General features: G+C 37.6%; 1 long non-coding RNA gene across 3 annotated transcripts; it reads left to right on the forward strand.

Annotated features, from left to right (window-relative positions):
• Positions 1–12129: 12129 nt before the first annotated feature.
• On the forward strand, positions 12130–23561 carry LOC137467070 (uncharacterized). Of its 3 annotated transcripts, none has more exons than XR_010995401.1 (5): positions 12130–12159; positions 13076–13299; positions 19493–19703; positions 21889–22031; positions 23372–23561. It is a non-coding gene; the product is annotated as an uncharacterized lncRNA (long non-coding RNA). The 3 variants fall into 3 exon arrangements; XR_010995399.1 differs by lacking the exon at positions 12130–12159 and adding an exon at positions 12168–12287; XR_010995400.1 differs by lacking the exons at positions 12130–12159; positions 23372–23561 and adding an exon at positions 12168–12287 and having other exon boundaries at positions 21889–22091.
• The last annotated feature ends 1590 nt before the right edge of the window (positions 23562–25151 follow it).

Genomic DNA, 25151 nt, shown 5'->3' on the forward strand with positions numbered 1-25151 from the left:
ACTGGATCATACTGAAAGAAACCACAATTTAATTATTTTACAAAGTAATGCAAAAGAGCAGTGAATTTTTTTTTTTTTAAAGAAGTGTTGAGTTATATTTAATGAACATTTTTAGACTGCTGATTCATGAACATCTGCATTTTTAATATTTAATTCCCTTGAGAATGGGAACTTACTGTGATGAGAAAATATTTTTCTTCCAGTATTATTCATGGGTATTCACTTGGAAATTGCAGTAAAACCCCAGATATATTGTCCAACCTGTAGTGGCTGACCTTTGTCCCAAGGTTTGCCACATTAGGCCACTTTGAGAAGGAACTCTTATCTTTAACAGCCAGAGGCAGCAAGCTACACAAATTCCTTCAAGCAAAGTTCTGCTCCAATTTAAGGTGCAAAACCAAAAAAAATGCTTTTACTCATACATTTTTTAGACAACTAAAATTTATTCTGCACCTTTGATGAGGTATCCCATCATTCTTAGTTTCAAAATTAAAGTCTCCTACGTCTCTTCAGTAATTAACATGAGTGCCAAATAATCTTTTCCCCCTATCTGATAAAAGTCAAGTAGCTTTCTTTAAATGCCAGCAATCATCCTGCTTCCTGCTATCTCCTTCCTCACAACACATCCTGTCTCCCCTAATGCACAATGTCAGTCAAGACCTCTGAATCTAGCAAAGCTACTTTGCTTTTTTTCATTCCACTGGGAGTTCTCTGGTCTACCTTTGTTCTCTTGGAGAATGGATTTTACTTGGTCAATATAATTCAAGTAACCTTTGATTGTCTTAGTAGGCAGAAAATTACTTTAATCTGTTCTACTGTTCTACAGAAGCATAGGCCCCATGGACCTTATGCCTCTATGGATAGCAGCATGAAGAGGAGGAGATAGGTATCCAGAGATGATGTCTTCCTCATGGCTTGAATACATGTATGGATATTCATGCTCCTTTGGCTTATCTCAAAAGAATGAATTCTCACCTTGACCCGTGCTTGCTTTTCCCATTTTCATCGCTGTGGGTAAAGCACACAAAATATGTTCCTGTCTGATATTTCAGAATGATACATGAATTCCCTCCCCTATCCCTTTTAATTCTGAGGGACAGAAGCCATCTGTCTTGTAGCTGTGTGCAAGACATTTGCAAAAATAGGTCCTTGCATTCCAAGAAAATGAATGTATCTCTAACACTTAAAAAGTAATTACGGTCATTATTTATCACCACCATCTTCAGCGTGAGGAAAGAAGCCTTTTGCCTTCAGGCACAAATAGATGTGGTCTAAAGCAGCAAACACTGAATATGACATTCTCTAATACAGTTCATAAGCAAAATAAATGCAAGCATCTGAGCTATGCTGATGCTATGAAGACTTAGGGCTGTCTTCTATTGCATATGCTAACCTTTCCAATAGAGTTTTATTCAAGACATATCCATTCTATAAAATACTGCACAAGGCAGAAATACCTTGAACTAATATTTCTGGAAAGAGTAACTCTGGAATTTGAATTAGCGGGGAGTGATTAACCCTGGGCTAGTTTTCATCTTTTTTCTGTAACTGGGGCTGGTACCTCTGCATATCACCATCAGTGCTGTGCAGAAAGGCAGCACAGTGCTGAATGGCACAATGTAGGCAGCAGACCAAATGCAAGCAGCACACAGCATTGTTCACAACCTGCTTAGATGGAGATGGAGAGCAGCTATTAAACCATAAGGAACACATCATTCAAAAAGCCACTGAAAAAAAAGCTAAAGAATCAGCAAGAAATGGTTTAATCACCTTTGCCAAAACTATATTCAGCCTCCAAGGTACTTGTATGCTGTAGCCCACATGCTTCTTTGGCTGTGTAAGGAGCACTGCATTTCTTTAAAATGCAAACTTTCTACAATTTGTTATAATTACTAATATTTTATTCCACATAATAAAATAGTCACAGGTGTGACTATTAAAACACCTTCAAAAATGCAGTTTTGCAAAAATACTTTTCACTGAAGTACACTTAAACCTATTCGTTTTAAAAATCTAAAATGTGATCTAATTTGTAGCTAATGTGCATCTAATATATTTTTCAAATCTGTAGCCAAATGTCCTCAATATAAAGAAAATACAGGGGCTTAGGGTACATAAAGAGAAAATTATACACCACATGTAATTTAAATTCAAAGGCCACACTAGAATACTTTTTTTTTTTTTTCACTGTGAGTATTCACAGCACTTAAATTTCACTTAAATTCCTGGTGGTAAGTCAGATAGTGAGACAGCAACTTTGAAGTATTTTGAAGGGCTGGCATAATGGTTCTTAGAGGGGAACAGGATCAAGACAGTGAATGGCAGATAGTTCCTCAGGAGGAACTTAAACAGTCTGAATACAACCTGCAGAGAATTTCTAAAAAGCATTTGACTAGTAACATTTTGATCACAAATATCCAGAGTTTCCAGAGGCTTTGCAAACATTAAAACCAATATATCCTAAGGCACACAAAGACAATTTCACATGACTGGAAATCAAAGACCATGTGGTGAGAGGAAAAATCTGATGGTTTTATGAACTGTACATTTCTGGCACCAGCCCTAACATGTTAATCTGATTGCTTTGTCTACAGAAACAGAAGGAAAGAGCTAAGCAATTTTTCTTCATTTTGGTGTTGCTGTTACAGATTGAAGAAATAAGCAATTCATGGAGTTCTGCGTCAAAAAAATATTCCATTGTCAGTTCCAAGAATATCTGGAACTGATTGATCACAACCAGCATTTGCCTGACACATTTAATATTGAACAGCATATACCTAAAAAATATTTTTGCTAAAACTGAGTTTCAAATTTAAAAGATACTAATAACTTCTTTGATTAAATGCTAAGGATTTTTTTTTTTTTTTTTACAAATAGCCTAGAAATATAAACTCCTGGAAATGGAAGCATTTACTTGAAGCAGATTTTTGGCTTAGCTTTCATCAGTTCCATGGAATTTTCCATTATACGACTTGCTGAAAGATGCATGATATAATCTGAATGACTGGTGATTGATGTGTCCCAGGGAGCACAATTTTAACTGTTCCATATGAAATAGATGTCTATCTACCAGGGACAGACATAGTCCAGCAATTTCGCAACCAGCCAAAAGTCTGGGATAGTATTAGAAAGGTGAATTCTTAACTTACTGAACTTTTTTTTTTCTTTTAATACAGGATTCTCAGTGGTAACAAAAGCACTCACAAAGATTCTTACTAAAGTTTGACGTAATCATTCCTTGACACTTCTGCTTCCACGATGTTTAAAAGAAAAAAGGGACAGCTGTAAAAAAGTAATTAATATTATTTTTCTTTCCAAAATTAACTAAAAAGGTAAAGAAGAAAACATACAAGGTAGTTTTTAGGGAAGAATATCAAATACTGAAAACCTGAGAGTTTGACACTGGCCACCTAAACTAAGCGAAGGACTGCGCTCTTCAGTAAGTACCTAGCAAGTTCACACAATGAGCTAAAACACCATATCTTTCTTCTTCTAGTTTCTCTCTTTGACGAACAATTTTCCTGATCAATCATGTTTGTATTGCATTTCCCATCCCAAGAAATGCCAACATACATCATAAAACAAGACCATATGCTACTAAAATAACATATGAATCTGTTTTGGAAACAAACATTGCTCTTCTGGAGTGAAAGATTGAGATCCCATTCACATTACAGTTTTCCAGGTGTTAGTTTTTAAGTTCAAACATGGAAGAGATATACCCAGTAACCAGTTTACTTGTGCCCAGTCTATGGCACTCCTATGTCAAAGCTTCATGGCTTAGCCTGCTTCCTTGGGAAGGGTGGTATCAATCGCCAGCAGGAAATAGTTCCTCCTGTCTGCTTACAGTGATTCTCTATGATGGGCTTGGTGAGGATGGTGTGTGCAATGGAGCTCAGCCCTAAGCATGGAAAGTTCCAGTCCTGAAGTAATTGATGTGATAAGTTGTGAGCTAGTGACATTTTGAGAAGCACAAGAAGAGAATCAGAGCAAAAGCTGGAATTCAGTGTCTTCCTGTAGAGCATATTGTCTATTTGCATTACAAAATAGACTTCTTACAAATACATTCTTCTACTGACCATAATAAAGAAAAAAAATGCAGAGATTGACAGGTATAGAGTATCACAATGTCATTATTAAACTCAAAACTGACAGAGTTATTAGAAGTAAAATGCAAATTTTTACCTGACAGGAAAAGCTATGGTAAAATCTTCGTCACTGACTGTTTTTAAAACTGAGACTGCCTTCATGTTTATCTAAAAGATCTGCTCCAGTTCCAGTAGGAATTAATTCAAAATGTTATGGGCTCTGTTGCAAAGGTCAGACTCCATAATTGCAAATCTTTTATTACAATCAGTTAATCTTCTAATTCAATTTCATGCTATGCATTTCATATAAGATCTTGAATCCAAATAACAGAGTCACAATGAGTGATTTTAGATTCCTATAAAGACTAGAAGAAAACTGAAGAGTCAGAAAGAAATAGAAAAATTGAAAAGATTACAAAATTATTAAGCCAATAAATAATACTAGTTCTATTTTTCAATCAGCAGACTGCTAACACTGAGTTATGCAGAACCAAACTTTCCTCTTCAGGTGGGCACCCTACGCACTATGCTACCCTGTTTGCATAGTGGGGCTTTTTTGGGGTGCACAGTCCTGGGCTTTGCATTTGAGGCTTCAAAATAATTCTGTTTTCATGGGAAAAGAGGAATTTGACTCATCTTCTGCTTTTTGGACTATTTGACAGGTGTACTACTTGGTGTCACTGCTTCCTTCTTTCAAGTAGAGGAGGAGATCAAATTATTCAAGAGATGGTCCTTGACTTCTCCTTCCATCCATTTTTTGAATGACAGCTCTCTTGGCCTCTGTTTTTTGTAAAGGACACTGATGATGGTCAGGTCTGTTCTGACTCCTGTTAGAATCAATGAGAGAGCAGCAAACATTCTAAAAGATAGCATATTAACTAAGCCAGGTACATGCTCAGGCCATTGCAAACAAAGAATTAGAAACTATTAATAAAATAAATAATCATTAATTTTGTTTAAAAATTGGGTCTGCAATCATGCAAATGGCTGAAATGACTTCTCTACATCCACACTGCACTAAGTCTAGTTTGGATGGAGTTAATTTTCTTCACAGCTGTATGGTTTGTGAACGGTGACCCAGAAAGTGCTTACAGCATATCTGTGTTTTAGCTATTTAGTGTCAAGGCCATCCCAATTTCTCACTGTGCTGCCCCAGAGAGGAGGCTGAGGTGGGCAAGGATTGACAGAGTCAAGGAGATTTGGTCAGTCAGGAGAGCTGACCCCAACTGACCAAAGGGATGCTTCCTGTACTCCATAACATTCTCAGCAATAAAATGGAGAGGGAATAACCATTGCCTGGGGACTGTCAGGGCATTGCTTTGATGTTGGTTGTGGATGGGTTTTAGCATGACTTCTTTTCTTTTCTTCTTCCCCCCATCCCTCCCCTTTGCTTACTAGAGTGTTTATCTCAACCCAGGAGTTTTTTCTCACTTTTATCCTCCCTCAGCCTGCTTGGGAAGGATTAAGAGAGTGACTGAATGGGGTCTGAGTTGACAGCTGGGGTCAGCCCACCACAGACAGAGCATTCAAACTTGTGTCAATAATGTCACATCTATGCCTAAGTTGTAATGGAAACAAAGTTTGGCAAACATTTTGAAAACTGTATTTCTCAAGTGTAAAATCCTGTAATATGAACAATGCCTTCATATGAGTAACATATGTTTGCTAAATTCTTACTGATGTACAGTTCACATTTCCAGATGGGAGAAAAACTAGCCAGAATTTTTGAAAACAAAATTCAAAATTCAATAGCATTTGGTCACCTTTACTAGGATGTTCTTAAAGGACAGAAAAAGCTTGATTTATTCTAAACATTCATGCAGATTACAGACTCACAGAACTTTGTTAAATTGCATAAATGTGCATAGGATGTCTGTCCGATGACCAATATAATTTTCAAAACAATTTTTAGATGGAAATTCTTCTTCTTTTTTTTGCCTGAATATTTTTAATACACAGAATTACTGAAAGAACTATGGAAACACAAGTGTTCATAGTGTTTAGACTAAATCAAATATCAAGTGCTTAGAGTATATTAAATTAAAGCATCTGTAGCTCAGATTTGGTATGAACTATAAAAAAGTTATGCATAAATGTTGCAGTTTGAAAAGAATATGTTCAGAATGACAACATTTAATACCAGTGAAAGTTAAAAATGTAAAAACAAAGGATGGGTCCAATTTCAACACTTTCTACTTGCATGAATGTCTGAGCAAGAGATACTGAACATAGTTTTTTAACAAGAAATGTAATCTTTATATGAAATGTGCATGTGAAAGGATACATGCAAATTTTTTGAAACATTATTCGTTTCACTATTCTGAACTATGAATTGCATATTTTCAATGACTACTGCCTAATTCAACCAAGCCATTTTTATTTTCCCTACTTTTTGAATTGTCACTGTATTCTGTGGCAATATAGAAGTGAGTCGGTAAAATAAAATCTTGTCATGAGCAAAATCCACTAATTCATATTTTCTAAAATAGCTTCATAATAACGTTACAAGTTCCATCTCTTTTTATACCCATTAAAGTACTTTTTGTGAATAAACCACACAGATTTAGAGTCCATAATTCAGTCATATAACATAATTGAATATAATATCCTTGGGTGAGGATGAAAGCTTACTTTAGATGTGTTCATAGTAATTTTAGACTAATCTGAGCAAGGAATAGCTTAGTCTTTTTCAGTGTGATCATTGCCCTTGTTGAACAAATAACAATATTTTAATTTTGGAAAAATCTGGAAAAACCTCAGTTTTGATAATACTTGTTTTCTTCATTATAGTCTCTTGGTTTTTTTTCCTTTTTTTTTTTTCTCAGTGAGTAGAAACAAATGCCCAAGTATGACATTGCAGAGAACATTTTCACATTGCAGCTCTCATTAACCAAGTCTCCTTTCACAAACACCACTATGTATGAATGAAGGAAGCAAAAAGCAAACCTTTCCCTTTCTCTGGAAAACACACAGATACCTCAAGGAGAAGAGGGAAGCACCTAAGAAGCTGTGAAATTCACCACATCGAAACCAAGTCTTGCACTGGCTCAGCTTCTTCTAAATGTCAAGGAAAAAAAAAAAAAAAAGAAAAACAAAATCTGATAAATTCCCAAAACACTAATCAGTATAAATTCAACCTCCACTCCTCTATCTCCAAACACTTTCTCTGAATACAAAAGAAACCCATAGGACAACAACAAGAATACCATCAAAACCTATTTCTACTATAGTCATTCAAGTTTCTCCAAATTCTCTTTTCCTCCAGAATGAAAGCATTTCCTTTAAGGGAAATTCACTAACCACTTTAATTGGTCATGAGTTATAACCCAAACATATCTGGATCCTTATAGTCTTTGCATGACCACTACAACTTATTGGTTGTTCCTAAGTCCCTGATATCTCCCATAAACTAGATAGAAAAGAAGTGTAATCAAAACAGTATACCTATCCACTGTATAATATACAGCTGTTCTAAGTCAGTATTTTCATCCCATGAATTTGTGAATACCCACAAATAATGCTGTGTGGATTTTAATAAGCTGCAATTATGCAGTAAATTACAGTGTTTTCTAGGAATAAGCTATACCAGTATAGGATGTCTTATTATAATTATTAATTAAGGGTGGGTTATGGTTTTGTTTTGGGGGATGGGGGTTTGGTTTTTTCCTATTTTTTTAGTTTGTTACATTTGGAATGAGACTATTAGAGATTGTGAAATAAGTCTGGAAATTTCACTGAGTCCCAAGGCTCAAGTGCTCTGGTACTCTGCTTTGGTAAGTCAGCTGTCAGGTAGGTTCCTACAGCCAAAAGCAATGAGGAGCTGTGAGAACCTGAGGTACCCCTGAAATCTGCCAGGGTCATTTGTGTAAAAAACATCTGATGACAGTCCTTGGTCTGTTTGCATTGTGCTCGTACCGGTGTGAATCAGAGGAAACCCTGCTGAGTCTGACAAGCCTTTCAAAAGAGACTCTGGGCCTCTACGAAAAGATCAGGATGTGGAAGACCTAGGCTATGAAAAATCTCTGCAAAAGTAAGGCTTGCCTCTCTGAATGAAGCACCATCAATTCAGGAATACCTCTGACGCCTTGATCTCCCTTTGGGCTACAGCATTTCACCTTATGCATTAAAATTTCTATTCTGGGCCAGAATGACAGCAAAGTATTACAATTTCTACTCTACTCCTCAATCCCCTAAACTGCCAGTTATACAGCAGCTTTCCCCCAGCTAATTTTTTCATTGATACCCAGTGTTGACTCTGTGCACTAAGGGCACACAATCCAGGCTTTTGACTCTAAAATTTCATTTTTTAATATCTCTGTGTATATTTTGTCCTTTTCTAAAATGCACTAACCCATATACATCAAGAGGGAGGCATAGAAAATTAATTTCTTGTATTGATCTGGGAAAAAAGACCAGTTTTAAATGTCTCACTTTCTAACCTTGCTGAAATTCACCAGTTCTTTATATATCAGGAGAGAGTAATTACAACAATTCCTGCACAGTTTATTTTTTTCTGAGAAATGTTATGGATTGCTTCTTTACTTAAATTATACTTTTTAGATTGGATTCATGCAGAGATTTTAAGTGATTTTAATAATTTATATTGTTCGGTCACAAATCTCTGTTTATCTCTACTATATTTCATACATGTTTTAGACAGGATTACACTAAAATGGTGCTCAGCAGAGAAACACAGGGGAAATTGAGTGGCTTACAGTGTTCTTCTCAAGTGAAAGAAGAACCTTGAAGCTTAGCATATCTGACACTCTGTTATATAGAGGCAACATCTGTAGGCAAAAATCCATGGACAAGGTTATACAGCATTTCATTAGGAAAGAAATTATTCAGAATGAGCTGTTTGACCAAATATTGGAAATGAAAGATAAAAGCCAAAGAAAAGTTTTCTTTTCTTGCAGTTGTGTTTACTTTTATCCTAGTCTATTATAGTATGTGCAGGAAACAAACTCTTACTCTGAAAGTCCTAAGCCTATCAGTGTTTAAGAGGTATATGGACAATATCCTTAGTAACATGCTTTGACTTTTGGTCAGCCTTGAAGTGGTCAGAAAGTTGGACTTGATAATTATTATACTTAGGAAAAAAAAATTAGATGTTCATCTAAGCAAGAGTTGAGTAATTTTTGTCATTTCCAATTTGCCAATAAAATGAGCTTTGAGCAAAGGTGAGAGGATAGTTTTTTTGCATGCATTGCATGTGATTCTTTCAGTCTGGGGTGCTGAGGCTTTTTGGGTTTTATCTTGTTTCTTCTTTTTCTTTTCCCAAGAACATGATAGGATAAGGTCTTTTGTAAAAATTACCCTACTCCAGCCGGTTTTTTATCATCTGAACTTATAATTAATGTTCTTCAAACACTGGCCCTTATCTGCTGTCTTAAAAGAACCTTGTCTGTGAGAAAGCCAGAGACACAGTTTAATTTAAACTATCAAAGATGAAAAGGAAAAATACCTTATTCTTCCTTTTACACAGGTGATGAGGAGCTTCAGTCTTTGAAACAGAAAATGTCAATGTCCTGTGCCAGTGTGATGCTAAATAAAGTGGATGATGAAGATTGATTCATTAAAAATGTTCTGCCTTTTGTCAAATAAGGAAAGTTGAAGGTCTTGTTTGCTATTTTTTTTAAAAAATAACTGACTAGAGATGATAACAAATGTCAGCAAATGAAGAAATATTTTAAATAAAAAACAAGTCTTTGACATTCATTTAACTTCTCCAATATGAAACAATAAATAAAATAAGGAGACTCCTTCTGCAGTTTGAAAAACCTAGTCGTACTGAGCGACTAAGGGTGGATTTCACCCTACATAATCTCTGTCACCTCGGCCGGACAGAGTGCCTCAGCCCACCCTGCCCAGGGGCTCATGGGCAGTTGGCACTTCCAGGGAACAAGTTAGCCATCCTTTCTGTCTGTGCCAGTGTCTGTTGACTGATTTCTTCAAGTGCTTCCTTCACTACACAGGCACCCAATATTTTAACCAGTCAACATCCTTACGCAGGAGCTAGTTTGGAAAGTAGGAATTCCTTCTCTACCATTTTTGTATCCTCTCCAATGATGACAAAATGTAGCTAACACAAATGGAAAGGAACTTCTCAACTTACATTTTGCTCAGGCCATTGTTGAATTATCCTTGAATGTCTGTGCCAGCTCCATAATTACTCATAATCAGAACTGACACTGTCTCAGTTGTTCCTAAAAGATGAGAATTAGAAAAAAAAAAAAAAGAAGAGTGATTTTATTTTCATTATTACTACATATCAGGGGAAAAGAGTAAAAAGACTTTTTCCATTGAAGTCTGTAAAAGTAACTGAACAGGATAAACCTGAGTGACTTTACTAGCTACTTTACTACTTCTTCCTTTTCTTAGAAAGTAAAAATATCTAAAAGCAAAATAAAGTTTAAATCTATACACCTCATAAAAATGCAATTATATTTCAATTATCCCCTGGGGATTGTACTGAAAAGAACATGTTGATTCTTCTGCCCTTGGCTCCAAAAGAAACAGAATAATGAGAAGTCTTGGCATTTGTTGTACAGAAAGGTAAGTGGCAAAGCCACTTTTGTTCTAAAATAATAATTCTTGTTCTTTGTTTATTTGATGATTTATTGATATTTCATTTTCCTCCTTTATCATTGCTACTAGAATTGAGACTCTTTTTGCATTTGTTTTAAACTCCTTAATGAGGTCATTTACCTTCTAAGCAGCAGTTTCACTTCCAGTCACCCCACATGAGACTCTTGCTCCAATTTCTTTACCTTCATAGCAAGTAATGGTCCCAATGCAAGGTCTGCTTCAGCACTCTGTATTGACAGAGAAGAAGGTTAGTAACAATTTTCACAGTTTGTTTCCTATTTAAATATTTGTTTGAGATAGGGAAAACCTTGATTTAGAGGTAATGGTTCACTGTTGTGCCATTCAGGCAATTTCTCATCAATCTTTTTTTACCTCCTGCAGTGTAGAATATCATAGAAAAGGTCTGAACAAAACATGCCAGTTCATGTCATGAACTGCAGGATTCACAAGGACTGCTACTTCTAACCTAAAAAAATGTGGTATCCTAAAAAAGATATTTCAGTTGCACCTTGTGCTGGTTTTGGTTGGGATAGCATCAATTGTCTTCACAGTGGCTGATATGGGTCTGTGTTTAGGATTTGTGCTGAACAAAACAACACGGTTGATGTTACAGAGATTCTTTTGTTATTGCTGAGCAGGACTTACACAGAGCCAAGGCCTTTTCTGCTTTTTTGTACTGCCACACTGGTAAGGGAATTGGGGGTGCATGGGAGAAGACACAGCCAGGACAGGTGACACAATCAGATCCAAGGGATATTCCAGACCATATGACACCATGCTCAGAATATAAAGTGGGAGGAAGAAGAAGGAAGGGGGAGAAAATTTGGAGTGATGGTGTTTGTCTTGTCAAGTAACCAGTACATGTGATGGGAACCTGCTCTCCTGGAGATGGCTGAACACCTGCCTGTCTATGGAAAGGGGTGAATGAATTCCTTGTATTGCTTTGCTTGTTTGCACAGCTTTTGCTTTCCCTATTAAACTGTCTTTATCCCTGCCCAAGATTTTTCTCATTTTTACCCTTCCAGTTCTTTCTCTGATCTTGCTGGAGGGGGAGTAAACAAGACTGGAAGAACACCACTGGAAGAACACACGGTGCCAGCTGAATGTAACTCCATTCACCACCACTCTCCGAGCCTGGCCCTGCAGGTGTTTTTTACCCAGAAACTGATTTCCTTCCTGAAGAACGCCCAGCCTTCCTGGACTGCTTTACCCTTCAGGACAGCCTCCCGAGAGACTCTGGCAACCAGGCCTTGAAAAAGAGGGAAGAAAGGAAATGGGAGAATGGAGTAGACAAAAGTGGAGAAAAATAAAAGGGAATAGTTAGAAGAAGTAAGTGTGGAAGGAAGGAGAGAGGTGAGGAGGTCTTTGCTGGGATTCCATCCTCAGTGACAGCAGAGGTACAGGTCACAATGGGACAATCACCAGAGCATGGCAGAGCAGGCAGGGCTGTGATAGTGCAGACTGGGCAGGGGTGAGTGCCAGAGTATGTGGTGGAGGCTCAGCTGGACAAGGGCCAGGGCAGAAAGGCCAGCTCCTGGGCCAGAGGGTGTCCAGCCCAGGCAGGACACACTGCCACCCAACTCCCTCCCCACCTTTCCAACCTGCTCCCAGGTCCTTGGCACTCCTGCCCCCACTGCCTCTGCCTCCAGCTCCCTCCTGCCCAGCCCCATTGAGCCCCCCTCTCTTCTGTCTCCTGCTTTTCATCCATGGGATTCCTTCTCAGCAAGGCTAGTCTTAATGACTTCTCCTAATCTGTACTCCTTTCTGGGGAAGCCCCACCTCAAGTGCAGCACCTTGCACTTGGGCTTGTTGAACATCATGAGGTTCCCACAGACCCACTCCTTAAGTCTGCCCAAATCCCTCTAAAACCTGGAATCCATGAACATTGTGGAACAGCCATCATCAGAGGTGCTTGAAAATGCCTGAGCTGGTTCAGCTGATACCCTCTGCTCTTAGCATCAGAAGTGGACCCACTTAAAGTAGCTTCACCAAAGCTTTATACAACCAGATGATGGAGCTGCTGAATTGCTGTGTTTCAGCAGCCCACAGTGCTATGAAGTGGAGGAGGGGAGCAGCTGACTTCACACATAATTTTGTTAGCAATGCAGCACTAAATGAGGACTGAAGAGAGTACTCATCAGATCTTATGAAGCATTGTTGTAGTGGTTTTCAACAGCTTATTCTTTCTTTTCAAATATTTTCTCAGTCTCTTGTACTTGATGCTTGTGTGTAAGAATAGCTCCTAAGGGCAGCCTGTCCTGAAACATCCATCAAATGTAGTTCCTGTATCAGTGGGAACACTGCAGCCTCTCCCATAGCTTAGTTTTGGAAGGTTTTGCCAGGGCTCAAGATGATTCCTTCATCAGGAAAATTAAATCCAACCTTTTTCCTTCTAACAGACTTGTCAGAAGAATTGGATCTAGAACTATTAAATGGAAAAGCAGTGAAAAGGCACAGAGTGTCTGAAGCAGAGAGAAAGCTATAAAAGAGCACCAATGAAAAGCACACCAGAAACTTGGAAAAAAACCCCCAAAACCTGCCAAACTCACAGAAAGGTCAGCTAGAAAATTTCCACACAGAAATGCAGCTGTGATACCATTGCTGTTACTAAATGCAATATAAGGTAACGAATAATATCAGCAAAAATGAAACCCACATATAAATATTAAATCACTATCCTCAATATAAAGTTTATGCACATTGATTCTTAAAAATACTAAGTATTATTAGTTACCAAATCTTGAGTTTTCATTCATATAGATATAACATAACATTACAACATAACTTAACAACATAACATTACTTTCTATTCCCTGTGGAGCAAGGACATCAACTCTTATGACAATACCCACAGCTATAGGAAGATTTAGACAGTCACCAAACCACACCTTTCAATCAGAATTCAATTCACTTTTTTCCCTTGTCAAATGTGTTAAATTCACTTGTGTTTATTTTGTTTCCATGGGCTTGCGGTTTTTTAAAATAATTTTTTAAAAATATATTCTAAAATACATGTATGACAATTACTTCATTCAACAAGAAGAAAAAAAATTCAATCAGTTGTACTACCTCACAAACGTGACATTTTAAATACAAATCCAATTGCTATTTTTTTTTTTCAGTTAACTCTAAGGGATATAGTTGGACTTACTGGAGAATCAGGAATAATTTCATGCTTTTCAGAGCCACATCGCTGTCACTGGCTTAAGGGGAGTGTGAACGTAATTTTAAGCCCTCTTTATCTAAGAGAATAGTGTAGTGTCCTAGATTTGATAAGTTATTTATTGTAAGAAAAGGGTATTCAGCTCATATATTTGACTTCTGAAAGTCCACATCAAGCTTCTCCCTGCTGTTAGTACATAATCAGTGTAAAACATTACTCTGCAGTTTCCCACTGGGGTAGTATTTATTGCTTGTACTATCTAAAGGATTCCAGGAGTGGCAGGCAGGAAGCTGCTGGTAGCTTCAGGGCTCCCACAATTCAGTCAGATGCCAAACAAAGCCAGTTTGCAGGAACTTTTTCAATAGCGTCTCCTTTTATGGAGTCTCAATGATCTGACTATCAATGAGGAACCTATTTTTATATGGACAGCTTTTCTCAAATAACTGGACCCTTTGAATAGCATTACAGAGGGCAGATTTCGAATAATTCTCCTTTTGGGGATTTTTTTTTTCTTTTCCCCTTCTCTCATTACCCTGGTAATGATCACCAGACAATAGGAAACCAGAATTCAATCTGATTTATGCTGACTTACAAGATATCAGAATGATGGCTGCAAGCCTTGCTGCATGTAAGTGTCCCACTGACTTTACTGAAAGCAGTGATGTACATACAGAGGAACTCACACTCAGGGGTTAAACTCATGGAGTGCATTCACCCTATGTGGTTAAAGGGCCAAGGAGAAACTTGAGCATTAAATCCCTGCCTGTCCCCAGCATTGGGGGCTTCTCTGTCACATAAAGGATACCACAAAATGAATATATTTAAAGAAGGCAGTTGGTGAGATTGTGTTATGTACAGTGCTGCCTACATTATGCCCCCCTTCTTTCAAGGGATCTAGAAAATAATTTTCTGGAAAAGGACAAGGAAAGAAAGTCGAAAGAGTTGGGAGCAATGGCAGTAAATGTGATATGCAAAATCGTAAACAGAAAATTAGGGAAATTCCCATCTTTGCCAATCCTGCTGAAAATCCTTGTCAAAAACATCTTATGAATCTAGACTGCCATCTAGGCTTTATGAAGATCCAACTTTCTTGCAGCTTCAAGAAAAAAATGGCCTGGAAGGCCTTTACTATTCTACTATTCTATAATAGAGTCCAATCTGCTAATGGCTTTGAATAGAGATCACTCCTGAATTAAGCTATGGAAGACAGATTGTACTTAAAAAGTGACCTTTATTTTTTGATCTACAAACTCAGAAGTGGAAGACAAGTAGCCTCCATTTTAGTATAAGTTTTTTAAAGCTATTTTGCATACTTCCCATACTGTTAATATTTCCTCTGATAACCCTTCGGCTTTTTACTAGAAATACTCTATGTCCTCAGTGCAGCATTTAACTTAGTTTTACTTTGTACAGCTGCAAAATACCTTAAAGGAAAAAGATACATTATCTGCATGTTTAAGTCAATCCAAATTCAGGTGGACAGCTGAGATTCCCACTTAGGAATGTAGCTGTTCAATGCTTTATTTGCTGTCAATAGAAAGAGACAAGCATGTAAGAGAGATTTAGCTCACCAAAGTACTGAATTCCCCTACTAAGCACCATGGTGACAACCTTGGCAAGGTGTGTGAGTTTGAGATAGGCATCCAAGTCCCCAAACCCCTATGAATCACAGTGAAATGTAGCTCATTTCATCTTATTTAGGGAAGATGGGATACAGAATGCCACTGCAATCAGTGTCACTTCAAGTGTTCACATGAAAGATAGGCGTGATTACTCATGCTTCTACATTATACCATTCTGTAAATTACTCTTACTTGAAACTGAATATTATGAATTTGAAATGTAATTGTTTATAACAAACAAAGGATCATATTCTTTCAGGCCTAAAGAAAGCTGAATTACTACGTTAAGTAATATTGTCACCATATCACTTCATATTAAAAATAATTACTCTAGCTGAGGTAGGAACAAAAGAACATTAAATACTATGACTATATAATCATATCACTCTTTTTGGAAAAAAAATGTGTGCTGTCACAAGTTTTAGAGGCTGAATCTTTTCATAATGTTGAGGAACCTACAAGATATAAAAAGCCTATACCCCCAAATAATTACTACATTTGAGCATTTTGACTGTGGAAAAAAATTAAATATAGTTACAACTGCCAATTGAAGCAAGAAAATGAGTAAACTTTGATCAGAATTTCAACAATTTTAGTTAAGATGGGACTCTTATTAAAATAAGACATCATAATATGCTTTGTATTGACCTTTCTACCTTTTTGTAGTTGAGTCTTGCTCAATTTGTCATAAAAAAAATTACAATTTTTTACTAGCCACCAAGTCATGAGGTAAGGAAGGAGATACTTTGCATAAAGAAATGCTTGTGGGTGGATCATGTCATTTATATTTTTCTGCAGAGCCATAATGTTCTTAGATTAACTTTAGCACAAGTGCAATGAGATTAATGTCCAGTGAGTTACAAAAATAGAAAATAATTTCCAAACACCAGAAGAAGATAGGAAGACAAGGAGAAAATAAAAAGTCGTCTAAAACAGTGTCACATCATGCAGTTAGTCAGAAATCTCTGAAATGCCTCTGAATTATTCTCAGCCTGTGCCCAGCTGCCATAAGAACAAAACCAATCTCTTCATTAAGAAAATTACTGTGATTGATAGAGGATGACAGAGATATTTTGATGTTATCAAAAGCTAATACCATTTCCCTAAGTTAAAAAAAAGCCTAAAGAAAGCTATCTCCAAATTTTCTGAACTGAGCAGAGGATGCAAAGACAAGGTGAATCCTCAAAAAATGTTTCTAAAGTTTTACTTAGAAGGCTATTATCATAAGTATGAAGTTAAACAAAAACCCTGTACTAGAAACACATTGCAAAGTTAACCTGAAATCATAGACATGGTTCAATTGATCACACAGACATTTCGGCAGTTCAGGCACCTAATTTAGGAGTCTCCCTGCTATCTTTATGGAGTCAGTAGAGGCATCTTCAGAGGGTGACCCAGATATTAAGTCATCTGAGTAAGACAAGTTCTATGTTTGTCTGTACCTCTCTTTCAGCTACAGAGGACCCTTGTAAGCTCACCTACCTTCTAAGACTCGGTGGTTCTGGTGAGATCTCTGCCTCTCATTCTACATGCACTGTGTGACATTCTTATCAACAAATGTCATTGCCTGTTAGCCAGGCAATGGTGACTCACTCATGTTGGAAGGAGCATGAAATTCCCACTGAAAGGATGATGTTCCAGACTAACCCTCTCTGGGCCAGATCTCAAAAAGATGACAATATATCCAAAAAGGTAATTGATTCAGGGCATGCAGAGAGTGTTTAATATGATTTTCTACCCATTGTTGGGTCCAAAACCTGTATCTCTAGAAAACACTGACACACACTGTAGCTACTTATGCTTTCCTGCAGACCAACACTCTGGAAACAGCCTCTCTGCTAACCAAGTCATTCCTCACTTCCACACAACCCCCAAGAATCCACATCGTGCTCTGCCCTTTCTGAATTTCCTTACACATGTCCAGGCTGACAAGCAAGATAAAGAACTTTGAATGGAATTTGTTAACAACTGGAATTTTAGCCCTTGAGGAAGTGTAAGACAGGTTTTTGTTTAGTTTTTCAAATAGCACAGCCCTAAACAACATATCTTTCTGAATATCAAAACACCATCTCTCAGTGCATCTGCCATTTTGTCAAACTGCTGGTAATTTCATCAGTGTTCATCTTTTCCCTACGTTATACCTTTCTAACCCTTGTCATGCTGCCTCTTTAGAACTGAGCCAGCTTCAGCTTCCCTTGATCTTTGACCCTTGGAACATGTCTTGCAACACATTTTTGTCTTTTACATTGCTGGGCAAAAAAAATAAAGTCAGGCATTAACTGGCTAATGACAGTTCATTCAAAATTTTCCAGACCTGGTCCCACAGACTTGCTGTGCATTTTGGCAGGGCTTTTTGTTCCAACATTGAACACAGCCCCTACAAGATTAGGATGCATCCTCCTCAGTTACAGCTGACAGAAGTCTACTTGAATTGTGTGTCTTATCATTTATTACCTTCAAAAATCACATTCTGTTTTTTGATTTAACAAAATTCCTCAAGATCAGCTATGCGTCTGTTTTGATTTCTCATTTTAGGAGAGGGCCAAACTATAAAAATTTTTTTGTATTTTAGCAAGTATACCTTTAAGCTAAAATGGCTAAAGAATGATAAAACAATCATTGCATCACATGTAATTTTTTAGTATAATCTTTCTAATACTCTCTTCAAATATTTTTTTTTATATTAAATGCCCTATCAAAATGGCTCCTATAAGAACTGCTAGTCTTCTGTCAATTAAGCCCTGTACATAAATGTGCTGATGAAATTGTGCAAGTGAGACGGGAATAGTAACTATTTTAAGCACGATGTGAAGCTAATTTTGACATTGCACATTGTATACATTTAGTTATCCTTGACTAAAAATGGGAAAAATAAGCTATTTTCACTGTTCATGCAAACATATTGCTTACACTAGTGAATAAGCTGAGTAAAACCAGAAACAAATTGCTCTATCAGTACATCATCCTACAGCCAAATTTCTTGTGATTATAAAACCATTATTACATATTCCTCCTACGGTCCAAAAACACCTACAAGCAGATGAAAATGAAACTTCTGCTGAATTGATTCCCACATATCCTCTGTCTATTCCTGATGTTTATGAATGTCCATGACTTCTATAAAGGAATCCTCCATTTTTCTTCTGACTTTCATGCAATTCTTTCACTGTGCTGATTCAACGACATCATTCTTTGTCAAGCATAGGTTGGGAAAGGGGTTTGAAAGAAGGTAACATAGGCAGTCTCTGGTGCTGCTGTAGATACTACCTTTTGTAGCTTTAGGTTAGCTCCAAATGTACACTCAGATACAAAGAGAAACACTGAAATTATTTTAGTATACTACTGACATTCAGACTCAGAAGTCAGTTATAAAAATGGGAGATTTTATTTGTAAAAATAAAATCTGTAATTTGCCTAAGCTCTTTGAAAATTTACCTAATATCCTTATAAATTAGTTATAGCCCCTGACTATTAGACAAGGGACCCCTCCAATCATTCTTTCTTCTCTTTCATGCTTCCAAACAGATATGCAAAAACTGACTCAGTGGTTGCCTTGCCTTAGACCTCTGGATGATTTTCCTGAAAAGAAAAAATCTTCAACTAAACAAATTCTCGTCCCAATTTCATGCACTACAGTACTGGCAAATAGCAGCAGGGCAGATCAGGAAATTACATGGGACTTCAAAGGGGTAGACAGTCAGGCTCCAGGAAAAATAAGTATGTCCAAATTGAAGGCAAATTTATGGCCTGAGATAAACATATATATTTGTATGATGTCATCCACAAGCGTTGTGATCTGATATACCTGAGGGCAGAACATGACCCTGAATATTAAGCAGTACTCAGCTGTATGCTTCTTGAACGTTTTCTTGTGCTGCATTATCTTATTTTTGCTTAGCTTATTCCTGGGGAAGAAAATTGTATTTTATTTGTTAGAATAATGCAATGTTAAGTTTTTCAGCAGAATTGTAATTCAGTGCCACTTTGAAAACATGAGAATGAGGTACGGCTTCTGCTCTCTATCTCAACAGCTCACCTGCATGGAACAGAACAGTTGTGGTACAAGCAACTTAGGGAAGCAGAGCTTCAAAGCAGTAGTGTCTTTTGGAGTGATTTATCTAAAAGGCAACTGGGCATGGCTCTAATCAATGTTTGGTTCCACTCTGACTCTTTCAAGGAAAAGAAAGAAAAGTGATGTGGGAAATACTCGTCCAGCCCTTGCAACAGAAGGGTGTGAGGAAGGTAGGCCTGCTAGAAATGGATAATGTTGTTCATTAATTTTTATAAGAAAAAATCTTCACACATCTGTCCCACCTGCCTAAAATCATCATTAGGACATTCTTCTCCTTATGACCAGCATGGATAAACCAGCACAGAACCTGCCACTATACTACGACATCTTAGAATTAATGCTCCTGTAATAGGACCATGAAAATCTCCAGCTCCTCTATTTGCAGGAAGATCCAGTGCACCAGATGCCCACATGTGAACCATATAGCTGAAGTTAAGGTGCCACTGCACACCAAAAAGAACACACACAAACAACAGACAAAGGATCAAAATACCCAGTTAACCAGAAGGAAAATATTTCTCACCATATGGGTCCTTGGGTACCAACTTCCCCGCTCTCAACACCAAGGGAGACATCTCTTCTGTTTACAAAGTGCCTCCAAAAGATGGTCTTGGGAACTAAAACTACTAACTATTAGAAATCATGGCTTTTGTAGAAACCAAATCTATTTTTCTCACATTCCATTTCTCACATACCACCATTTTTGACAAGTAATAAATTAACAACTTTTTTTCCTCACATTGGCTACAACTACTTTATCACATTATTCTATAAAAGTTAATAGTTTTGTTCAGGGTAGTTGTTCTCAGCCTGTGTTTAAGGTTTTCTGTTTCCATGTCATATATAAATAAGGGATTACACATCTGAAAGCCTGTTTGGTTTCCCACTTCTAAAAACATTTTCTCTCCCTACAAACTTTGACTCATTCATCCAGGGATGTTGCCAAAGCAGCAACATTCCATGGTTTTGGGGAAAGCAACTTGTCCTTTTCCTTTGAACCTTTGGTTTTTTCACATGAACTTACAATTATACAGTGCTTGAGTGCTTCCATTTTTTCAAATATAAGATTTATAGGCAGTAGTACAACTTAACCTGCTTCTGTACATTGCTGCATGCCTTTCCAAATCAACCCTTTTACTCTGTTTTAGTGAAAATTTCCTTATATGCTAAATTGTCTGTAGTGAGAAGACTTTTACATCAGGCTTTTGGGAGCACGCAGCAAGCAGCATTTCCCAGCTATGTGCTTTGAAGTGCTGGTAAATTCAGGGTGCCAAACAAGACTTTGTGAAAGAGAATGCACAGATCTTGTCCAGAGTGCTCGCTCATTAATTGGAATTTTTTTCTGCTTCATTGAGTTTGCCTGAGTGAGACTCATTGGCCAAACAAGTTGTGTTTCATATACCAGTGAGGCTGTTTTGATTTTCACTACTGCATTAGCAATGCTGATATCAATGCTAATCAACCTGTAATTTTACAAATGAAATGTTATAAACCTCAGTAATAAACTATACACAGCATATGGAAGTACAACACTATGGAAACAAGTTTAGTTGCAGTTACATCTCAAAAGAAGTCTGAGGGGAATTTAATTTATGTTATACAAGCAGAGTCCAGAACTTGAAAACAAATACTTTGCTAAAAGAACCATTTTATCATTGTAAATCAGTGTGACATCTGTCTAGCTTGTATCTCAGCTTTGTTTTCCTTACCCTTCCACCCTTGCTTTACCTGGACTCTTCCCTTAACTACACCACTGTCTCCTATCCCAACTTCCTGGGCCAACTTTTATCCCTTCTGAAGCTGAAACTCTTACCATCCCTACAATCTTTATTACCAAACTTTTCTAAGCCAAATTATTTTTTAGAGGATTTGAGCCCTGTAAATCTTTACAACAGTAGGGCAAAGGAACTTCAAAGTCTTGCTTTCCTTCCTGATCCTTCCTCACCCCGTGCCAGTCTGTAGACAACATGAATTTCAGCAGTACTAAGAGTGGGAGTTGTCTCCTTTGCTCAGAATCACAGTTTCAGTTCTCAAGGTCTTTGAAGCAAGACTCTGCAGCAAACAGTCATTCTACTAAACCTCCGCTGTGGTTGGACCTTTTGTTTTTGAAATGTTTACCTGCATGTCTCCCTGGCATCTGTGATGCGGCTGACAAGCTGTTTTTATTTTCTTCCTTTTTCAAGGTAATAACAAATTAAAGTCAGTTCTGTTAGAATAACAGACATTTTGGACACAGAGACTACTCTCTTGACAAATTTTAAATTTCTGCTTCAACCCATGGTAGTTTTAGATCAATGAAGACATCATCCAAATGGTGGGCTGTCACAAAGTATTTTTCTTTATGTTCATTTCCAGATGTAAATCACTGGGTGGCAACTGACACCAAGGAATTGAAAGAAGAGTCTGTTTAGCTGTCAGCTTGATGCATCTGGCTGGCTGTGTGGTTATAATGGCATCACAGTGTCTAGGGGAACTACTGAATCACCCTATAACAGAAGGTTGTCTACTTCTCTTGTGTGCAAAGTAATAAAGCAGTATACAGAAGAAAATATTAGACAGCTATACTCCTTAGGCCAATTTGTCTCACAGCTATCCTACAGTAAATCAGAAATAATTCCTCAAACCTCTGCAGAGCTATTCCAGATTTATGTTTGCAGAGTTAAGAGCATAATCTAGTTCTTTTAATTTCATTCTATCATTTTATATAGCCAGTACTGAAATAGTGACTATATGCAGAAGTTTTTGAAAAAAATATCTGTCATAAAACAACTTTTATTTTCATAGCATTTTTAGCACCCAAAGCTAAAATACAATGGAATAGACATACTGGCCACTTTTGAACTCTTTGCTGGCAGTGTACGAGATATATGTAAACTTTCTTCATGCATTTGATGTGTACCTTAGGCAGTGGTCTCCCTACTGATATCTACCCTGCCACTGTGCACACCGTGCATTTTCAGAAGTAATATTGGCTCCTTCTTTCTTTTTCCTCTGGGTCTCCCACAGGAAGTCTATCAAGAAAAAAAAAAAGTTAGTATAAAAAGCATGGCCCTTTCCAGTTCTTCCCCACTTGGGCATGAGCTCAGTTCTTCTGGCCTTTCCAGAGAGCTGATGTACTACACAGGTCCTTTTCCAAAAGTCATATAAGATAGTCATAGTCCCTGGAAATCTGTTAGAAAATTCTAACCTGTGCTCTAATATGACAAATTTCAGAAGAAAGAACAACTTCTAAATGTTACCTGAAATTACTATTGATTTTATCTAAACCTAAACACAAACATTTGAAATTTGTTTCAGGACAGTGTGTAGTGTGATAGGAGCAAAAAAAAAAAACGCCTGTTTTCTAGTTCAGTCATTGCACTGCAACCATAACAAGCTAACTTTAGTGCATGCCTTTGTACCTGGTATCCCACTAAGGCAGCAATCCTAATAGCTGTCACTGCCATAGATGCACCAGAGTCACTGAGATGATTTATTTTGAGAAAAAAAAAAACCCAATCATTTTTCCATCAAGATTAATCTGCTTTTTTTTTTTTTTTTTTTTTAAATAACTATTGTAGGTGAAGATAACAGACTGAACACTGACAGGCAGAAGATAATTGCATGTCTGTGGGTGAGTGGGTGATCATCTGAAAGTGAACTTTTGAACTCATAAGCAAGCACGAGCTGTGCGTTTGCAGCCTGCTAGCTGCAAATGGCATGGGCTGACTAAATTTTGATAACACTGGGACTAAATAACTGTGGCATGTCCTGATTCCTTCCATTAATAACAAGATGTAAGACAGAACCACCAATTAGGAGCTGATCGTGCATTTCCTTCTGTACATTGAATATTTAGATGGGGAAATCTGGGGGCTGCAAAAGAAGGCGGTGGAGATCACGACTGGAGAAAAGATCCTGGAAGTTGCAGAAGACCCTGGAGATCAGATCACTGCCAGGTGACAAGTGCTGGGGAATGAGCAGATGCTCTGGACCAGAGATCTCTCACATCTGAGACTGGTACCTGTGAGCAGTGGCACAGCATCATCTGACTGGGCTTTCTGCCTGTCCTTCCCTGGCCAGCAGCCACCTCTCTGTGCAGAGGGACACTGAGACCTGGGGAACACGGAGCTGGTGGGGAGGGAGACGATTGAGTGTGTGAGGAAATCAAGTGGAGCAAAAGCTTAAATCTCAGGGGTTCTTAAATAAACCCCAATATCCAGATCCACCATGCATTGCTGTTTGCTCCATCTCACCTGTGACAATTTAAGACATAACTTGTACAACTGTATAATTCGATCCCCGCCAACCTGCATTGCCATGCATGCAAAACACAGTAGATGTATTCACAACAGAAGACCATGCTTCTTGTGCAGTGATCAATGACTCATCAGCAGTGTAGTCTTCTAAATTTAGTTCTGTGCCCTGCTGAGGAGTCACTCTGACAATTTACCATGGTGATGCCACCCTTATGAGCTCATTATCACTGTGTTTGTCTTCTCCCTCTTACTGCTGCTGGAAAATAGGCACAAATACGCTACCATTGCCACCTCTTTTTCTTTCAAATTACAGCTTCTAATTTGCAAAGAAAGAATTGAAGGAGAGGAACTGAACAAAGATCACCTAATCTTGTTAAACATGGCAGGAAATCACATTTGTGTCAGAGTGGTGCAACAAAAAAAAAGATACATCCCAATACCAACTCCTGTAAATCCACTACTGAATTATTTTCAAACGTGGTAAATCAAATTTAATGCCAATATGTCTGTATGTGAAAGATCAGTCTCACTGAGAAAACAAGAAAATTGTACAGACTTATGTGAGCTGTATTTGAAGTGAGTCTTGTTTATAATGAAGTCAACCTTGTTTGCTTGGGTTTTTTTAGAAATTTTTAAGAAAGGAACTGAAAACATAAGTTATTAATAAATATTTTCATGTAATTAGTCTGTGGAAGTAGAAATTTCTGTAGAAATACTGGAAGCTCATTTAAATGCTCAAAGAGGCATTTGAAAAAACTGGGCAAAACACCACAAAAAGTCTGCATAATGTTAGTAATGTTAGTAAGTAACTGAAAATGGCTGATGACCTTTTTCAGACTTTTATCATAAAGCATGGGCTGCCATTAAACTAGAGTCTGTTTTCTCATAAGGGAGGGACAAATACCCACTAATACCGGTAGTGCTTATTGAATTTCTTTCTGCAAGTATGACATGATGCAGCCAGCACAGGAGATGCTAAAAAAAACAAAGACAAGTGAGGTCAAAACACTGAACCGATGTCAAATATCATTTCCGCACCTCATCCGCTCTCCAAACAAACTGTTACTGCTTTTCTTTAAATCAGTACCTACCCACTGGCTGTTATCATTTCTCTATCAGCTCCTGGCCAGGCACACAGCTTAGCTCTGTCAAGATAATCTGGGTGTCCTCAGGCTGACTTGATATTTTCATCTGTCTGAATCCAGTGGTGCAACACACAGTCTTTATGGATTTTAAAACCATTTCCCACTTCAGTTCTAGCCTTCTCCTCTTAGCTTCTCTTTTCTGCTTTTCCTATATGTACATCTTGTGTAATTATTTCAGGATTATTTCTCCTTGGTTCAAGTAACTTGACAGAATTGGGCATTTATACATTTGTCC

This window comes from Anomalospiza imberbis, chromosome 2 (assembly GCF_031753505.1).
Source record: "Anomalospiza imberbis isolate Cuckoo-Finch-1a 21T00152 chromosome 2, ASM3175350v1, whole genome shotgun sequence".
Lineage (NCBI taxonomy): Eukaryota > Metazoa > Chordata > Aves > Passeriformes > Viduidae > Anomalospiza > Anomalospiza imberbis.